The sequence below is a fragment of the Leuciscus leuciscus genome (assembly GCF_965113295.1).
Source record: "Leuciscus leuciscus genome assembly, chromosome: 2".
Classification (NCBI taxonomy): Eukaryota; Metazoa; Chordata; class Actinopteri; order Cypriniformes; family Leuciscidae; genus Leuciscus; species Leuciscus leuciscus.
Window position 1 is genome coordinate 60,799,301 of NC_138726.1, and position 7,223 is coordinate 60,806,523.

Consider the following 7,223-nt stretch of genomic DNA (forward strand, 5'->3'; position numbering starts at 1 on the left):
AGTGTATGAGTCAAGTCAAGTCAAGTCAAGTTTATTTGTATAGCGCTTTTCACAATACAGATTGCATCAAAGCAGCTTCACAGTATTAAATTAAAATAATACAACAAAGTTTGTTTCAAGAGGAATTTATTGATTGATAAAATGTAATTAAATATCCCCAAAATATCCCCAACTGAGCAAGCCAAAGGCAACAGTGGCAAGGAACCGAAAAACTCCATCAAGTGACCTAATGGTGTCCTAAAACTCCATCAGGTGCCTTAATGGAGAAAAAAAAAACCTTGGGAGAACCCAGGCTCAGTCGGGGGCCAGTTCTCCTCTGGCATTGGATAGAGGCCGGATTGTAGTTTGAACTGTAGGATTATATGAATGCCTGGCTGAAGAGATGCGACTTTAATCTAGTTTTAAACTGGGAGAGCGAGTCTGAGCAACGAACAGTATCAGGAAGACTATTCCAGAGTTTTGGAGCCAAATGTGAAAATGCTCTCCCTCCTTTGGTGGTTCTGGATATCCTAGGTATGACCAAAAGCCTTGAATTTAGTGATCTTAAAGAGCGCGATGGATTATAGGGCGATAGAAGATCCGTTAAATAGACTGGAGCTAAGCCGTTTAGGGCTTTATAAGTCAGTAGCAATACCTTGTAATTAATACAGAACTTTATAGGTAACCAATGCAGTGATGATAAAATCGGTGTTATATGATCATATTTTCTTGATCTCGTAAGAACTCTAGCGGCGGCATTTTGGACTAACTGTAGCTTGTTTATTGAGGATGCAGGACAACCAGCTAATAAAGCATTACAGTAATCCAGTCTCGAGGTCATGAATGCATGAACTAACTTTTCTGCATCAGAAACTGATAGCATATTACGTAGCTTAGCAATGTTTCTAAGGTGGAAAAAGGCTGTTTTTGTAACATATGAAATATGATTTTCAAAAGACAGGTTGCAATCGAGTATAACACCCAGGTCTTTTACTGTAGAGGATAAAGTAACAGGACATCCTATGATGTTAAAGTTGTATTGTGCGAGGTTTTGTGGGCGTTTTTTTGAACCGATAAGTATTACCTTTCTTTAAAAAGAAAATTACGCGTCATCCAATCTTTTATATCTTTAACACACTCTGTCAATTTGGAAAATGTAGCGTTTTCATCCGGCCGTGATGAAATATATATTTGAGTGTCATCAGCATAACAATGGAAACTAATTCCCTGTTTCCTTATAATATTTCCAAGTGGCATCATATATATTGAAAATAACAGAGGGCCTAATACAGATCCCTGCGGCACTCCATAGTTTACTGGAGTTATGGTCGATTTTTCTCCATTTAAATAGACAAAATGGTAGCGGTCAGATAGGTATGATTTGAACCAGCTTAGTGCTTGTCCTTGAACACCAGTATAATTTTGTAGTCGATCTAAGAGTATTGTGTGATCTATAGCAGTGGTTCCCAAAGTGGGTGCCGCGGCACCCTGGGGTGCCGTGACAACTGGCTAGGGGTGCCGCAGAATCTCAGCTTTATTTTCCAATTTAAACAGCCTAAAATAAATATCGTACCATATAATAACCTTTTACAGCCAAGGTTATAATCGTTAACGAAAACGAACGAAAAAACGAAAACTAGGAGGGAAAAAACGCTATTTAAAACACGCAGCGTATTCGTTCAGCTGCATTTCCTTTCCCTGCTCTCTCTGTCACTCATGCGTCTCTCACATGCGCACGCGCGCACACACACACACACACACACACACACACACAGCTCCTCCCCTCCGTGCACACCGCGTCTCCGTGAGAACGAGTGTTCGTTCGACGTTGAAAGCAAGTTTGCGAAAGGTTGGTCTCTCTATCTCGTGAACACCTTTACACAATCATACATTAAAAAGTGGTATAAAAATATTTTAAATTCTGAATATAAATTTGTCAGTGTGTTATTGTCGACCCGAGAAGCGATTGCGCCTTCTTTAGAAAGTTAACTAGTCGCAAGTTTGAGGAAAATTTCACTTTTTGGTTGTGGTTGTCGATGTCAAAACACTATATAAGCTGTGATTCAAATATTGAATAATGTTATGTCATTATGTCTTTTTGAATCTTGCCCCTGACAAATAACCCAAATTAAAAAAAAAAAAAAAGACTAAAACTAATAAAAACTAAACGAAAACTAAGCATTTTCAAAAAATAAAAAATAAACTAAACTAGCAAACCCACTTTAAAAACTAATTAAAACTAAACTGAATTTGAAAACAAAAAGTCAAAACGAAATAAAAATAAAAACTAATGAAAAAATGCAAAACTATAATAGGCTAACCCTGTTTACAGCATATTTTAAAATCATATCAAAACACCAACATATGCAAAAATATTTGGAGTTGTTTATTATTTAAAGAGTTAAGTATCTTTAAATCTGTTTTATTCCAATGATTCTCACATACAGTAGCCTTATTGGTTAAAATCAGTCTGTTGACGTGTGTCCAGTTATTAATGGACTGATGATTCATCTGAAGGGGTTGTTTCGCCTCATATTATGTCTGTTGTAATGCATTCATAATAAATTCATGCTGCTGTTTATGCTTCATTGGTTGTTTGCTCATCTGGATATAATTGTATATATGTATGTACATATGTTCGTTTAGTTTAATTGGGTTAGGGTGCCGTGGAAAAAAAAACACTACAAAGGGGTGCCATGCTTTCAAAAAGTTTGGGAACCACTGATCTATAGTATCGAACGCAGCACTAAGATCAAGTAAAACTAGTATTGAGATACAGCCTTGGTCAGAAGCTAAAAGTAAATCATTTGTGATTTTAACGAGCGCAGTTTCAGTGCTATGATGCGGTCTGAATCCAGACTGAAACTTTTCATAGATATCATTTTGTTGCAAGAAAGAGCCCAGTTGAGCGGACACCACTTTTTCTAATATTTTAGACATAAATGGAAGATTTGAAATGGGTCTATAATTTGCTAGATTATTATGATCTAATTGTGGTTTCTTAATGAGAGGTTTTATAACTGCCAGTTTAAATGTTCTTGGAACATGACCTAAAGATAAAGACGAGTTAATAATATTGAGGAGAGGATCTTCCACTACAGGTAACACTTCTTTCAGTAGTTTAGTTGGTATAGGATCTAATAAACATGTTGTTGTTTTAGATGAAGTGATAAGTTTATTTAACTCTTTTTGTTCTATAGTTGTAAAGCACTGTAATTGTTCTTTCGGGGTGATAATTGAAGCTGAATTATAAGGCGCGATTGAAGATTGAACGTTTATAATTGTGGTTCTGATGCTTTCTATTTTCTCAGTGAAGAAGTTCATGAAATCATTACTACTGAACTGTAACGGGATATTTTGTTCGGGTGACGTCTGTTTATGTGTTAGTCTAGCCACGGTGTTAAATAGAAACCTTGGATTGTTTTGGTTGTTTTCTATTAGTTTGCGGAGGTGCTCAGCCCTGGCCGCTTTTAGGGCCTTTTTATAACGTGACATACTGTCTTTCCACGCGATTCTAAAGACCTCTAAATTAGTTTGTTTCCATTTACGCTCTAAAATACGGGTTTCTCTCTTTAAAACATGCGTAGTATTGTTGTCATGTATTGTCATGTCTTGTCATGTTGTCTTGTTCTTGATCTTTCTCTCTACTCTGTCTCCCTCTGCTGGGGTTTTGGAGTTACTGTTTCTTTCCCTTCTCCCTTCCTCCAGCTGTTCCTCATCTTCTCTAACTACCTCGTTTACTCTCTTCCCACCTGTTCCCTCTCCCCTCTGATTAGGTCCCTATTTCTCTGTCTGTTTCTGCTTCTTTCCTTGTCGGATTCTCACTAGATTATCTCATGCAAGAAGCGATCAACAGTCCTGTTTGTCCTGTCCTGTCCTGTCCTGTCCTGTCCTGTCCTGTCCTGTCCTGTCCTGTCCTGTCCTGTCCTGTCCTGTCCTGTCCTGTCCTGTCCCGTTGGCATCTGCCTGGTGAGCGCTATCTTTACCATATTAATCATCCTGATCTTTGTATTTTGTCCAGTTCATCTGATGCTGAAAGAGATCTGGTAACCACTGCTGTGATCTGAGCCTTTTCTACACTGAGAGACCCGCAGCCTGTCTCCGCTATCACGGACATCCCTGTCTGCTGCCTAAAGAGACTCTTTTTGATATTATCTGATTTTTCTTTTACATAGTCTTTGTGTTTTGTTTTATATCGCCCTCTCTGCGGGTTGCCTGTTTTGCCATTATCTCTCAAGAAGAGGATTTGTGTTCTACAATTTTGCCACCCTGTGACGCCATCCTGTGTTATCATTAAAGACTCTATTTTTGTTAATTCGCTATTGGGTCCTCTCTTACCTGCATAACAGAAGAATCCGACCAACAATGGATCCAGCGACTCCTAATCCAATCCTGTCTGCAGTCGAGATCCAGGGAGCGATGATCGGTCGGCACGAGGAGGAGTTGTCCTCCGCTCGACGTGCCGTTGAGACCCTGGCTGCCCAAGTCTCTGATCTCACCGAACAGGTCCATCATCTTCGCCTTGACCCACCGGTCGCTTCCAGGGCTTCCGAACCTCCCGAACCCAGAGTCAATAACCCCCCGTGCTACGCGGGTGAGCCCTCTGAATGCCGCTCATTTCTCACTCAGTGTGATGTGGTTTTTTCTCTCCAGCCCTCCACATACTCCAGGAACAGAGCCCGTATTGCCTACGTTATATCTCTTCTCACCGGACGGGCCCGGGAATGGGGAACGGCGATCTGGGAGGCGGAGGCTGAATGTACTCACCAGTATCAGGATTTTAAAGAGGAAATGATACGAGTTTTTGATCGTTCTATTTTTGGAGAAGAGGCTTCCCGGGTCTTGTCATCTTTATGTCAGGGTAAGCGATCCGTTACAGACTATTCAATTGAGTTTCGGACTCTCGCTGCCTCTTGCGACTGGAACCCGCCGGCCTTACTCGCCCGTTTTCTGGAGGGGCTCTGTGCCGAAGTAAAGGATGAGATCCTCTCTCGAGAAGTTCCTACCAGTGTGGATTCCCTGATTGAACTCGCTATCCGCATTGAGAGACGGTTCGACCTTCGTCGCCGAGTTCGCGGCAAGGAGTCCGCCTTCTCTGTTACCTCTTTCTCCGCATCTCTACCGTCTTCCTCCGCCAGCTCGGACTCCGAGCCCATGCAGCTGGGGGGCATCCGCATTTCGGCTAAGGAAAAGGAGCGGAGAATCACCAACCGCCTCTGCCTGTATTGCGGTTCAGCTGCTCATTTTGTGTCCTCCTGCCCTGTAAAAGCCAGAGCTCACCAGTAAGAGGGGAGCTACTGGTGAGCGCGACTACTCTGGTCTCTCCTTCAAGGTCCAGCACTACTTTTTCGGTCCATCTCCGCTGGACCGGCTCGTCGGCTACTTGCAGCGCTTTGATAGACTCTGGGGCTGAAGGCTGTTTTATGGATGAGAACTGGGCTCGAGAACATGATATTCCTCTCAAGGAATTAGAAGATCCCACTGCCCTGTTCGCTTTGGACGGTAGTTCTCTCCCCAGGATTCAGCGTGAGACGCTGCCTTTAACCCTCACTGTCTCTGGTAATCATAGCGAGACCATTTCTTTTTTAATTTTTCAGTCTCCTTTCACTCCTATTGTTTTAGGCCATCCCTGGCTAGTCCGTCATAATCCCTCTATTAATTGGGCTAAGAATACTATCCTTTCCTGGAGCATTTCTTGTCATGTTGAGTGTCTAATGTCTGCTGTTCCCCCCGTTTCCTCTGTCTCTATTTCTCAGGAGGAGTCTGGTGATTTGACGGGGGTGCCGGAGGAATATCACGATCTCCAGACGGTGTTCAGTAGGTCCCGGGCCACTTCTCTCCCTCCACACCGTTCGTATGATTGTTGTATAGATCTTCTCCCGGGAACTACTCCCCCCCCCCCAGGGAAGACTATACTCGTTGTCAGGCCCCGAACGTAAAGCTCTCGAAGATTATTTATCCGTAGCCCTCGACGCCGGTACTATTGTCCCCTCCTCCTCTCCCGCCGGAGCGGGGTTTTTTTTTGTTCAAAAGAAGGACGGGTCCTTACGTCCCTGCATCGATTATCGAGGGCTGAATGACATAACGGTTAAGAATCGTTACCCGCTCCCTCTTATGTCATCAGCTTTCGATATCTTGCAGGGAGCTAAATTTTTTACTAAACTGGACCTTCGTAACGCTTACCATCTCGTACGCATCAGGGAGGGGGACGAGTGGAAGACGGCGTTTAACACTCCGTTAGGGCACTTTGAATATCGGGTCCTTCCTTTCGGCCTCGTCAACGCTCCAGCTGTCTTTCAGGCACTGATAAATGACGTCCTAAGAGACATGCTGAACATTTTTGTTTTCGTTTACCTTGACGATATCCTGATCTTTTCGCCGTCACTCCAAATCCATGTCCAGCACGTCCGACGCGTCCTCCAGCGCCTTTTAGAGAACCGTCTTTATGTTAAGGCTGAGAAGTGCACTTTTCATGCCTCTTCCGTCACGTTTCTCGGTTCCGTTATTTCTGCAGAAGGTATTCAGATGGATCCTGCTAAGGTCCAAGCCGTCATTGATTGGCCCGTTCCAAAGTCACGCGTCGAGCTTCAGCGTTTTCTCGGCTTCGCTAATTTTTATCGACGCTTTATCCGTAATTTCAGTCAGGTGGCTGTCCCTCTAACGGCTCTTACATCTGTCAAGACGCGCTTTTGTTGGTCCGATTCCGCCCAGGGGGCTTTTGATCTTCTCAAGAAACGCTTTACATCCGCGCCTATCCTTGTTACACCTGACATTTCTAGACAGTTCATTGTTGAAGTCGACGCGTCAGAGGTGGGCGTAGGAGCTATTCTTTCTCAGCGCTCGCTCTCTGACAACAAGATCCACCCTTGCGCGTATTTCTCTCATCGCCTGTCGCCATCTGAACGTAACTACGATGTGGGAAATCGCGAACTGCTCGCCATCCGCTTAGCTCTAGGCGAATGGCGACAGTGGTTGGAGGGAGCGACCGTTCCTTTTATCGTTTGGACAGACCATAGGAACCTTGAGTATATTCGTTCTGCCAAACGACTAAATGCGCGTCAGGCTCGTTGGTCAATGTTTTTTGCTTGTTTCGAATTTGTAATTTCCTATCGTCCAGGCTCTAAAAACACCAAGCCTGATGCGTTGTCTCGTGTCTTTAATTCCTCTGAAGTCTCAATGGACCCCGAGGGAGTTATCCCTGAGGGGCGTGTCGTCGGATTGACTGTCTGGGGAATTGAGAGGCA

The 7,223-nt window shown here is 43.5% G+C and overlaps 1 long non-coding RNA gene across 1 annotated transcript; it reads right to left on the bottom strand.

Moving 5' to 3' along the window:
- Positions 1-2,074: 2,074 nt before the first annotated feature.
- LOC309492581 lies at positions 2,075-3,567 on the bottom strand. Its single transcript, XR_014203605.1, has 2 exons — positions 2,342-3,567; positions 2,075-2,301 (listed from the first exon to the last, which is right to left on the bottom strand). It is a non-coding gene; the product is annotated as an uncharacterized lncRNA (long non-coding RNA).
- Positions 3,568-7,223: the final 3,656 nt, after the last annotated feature.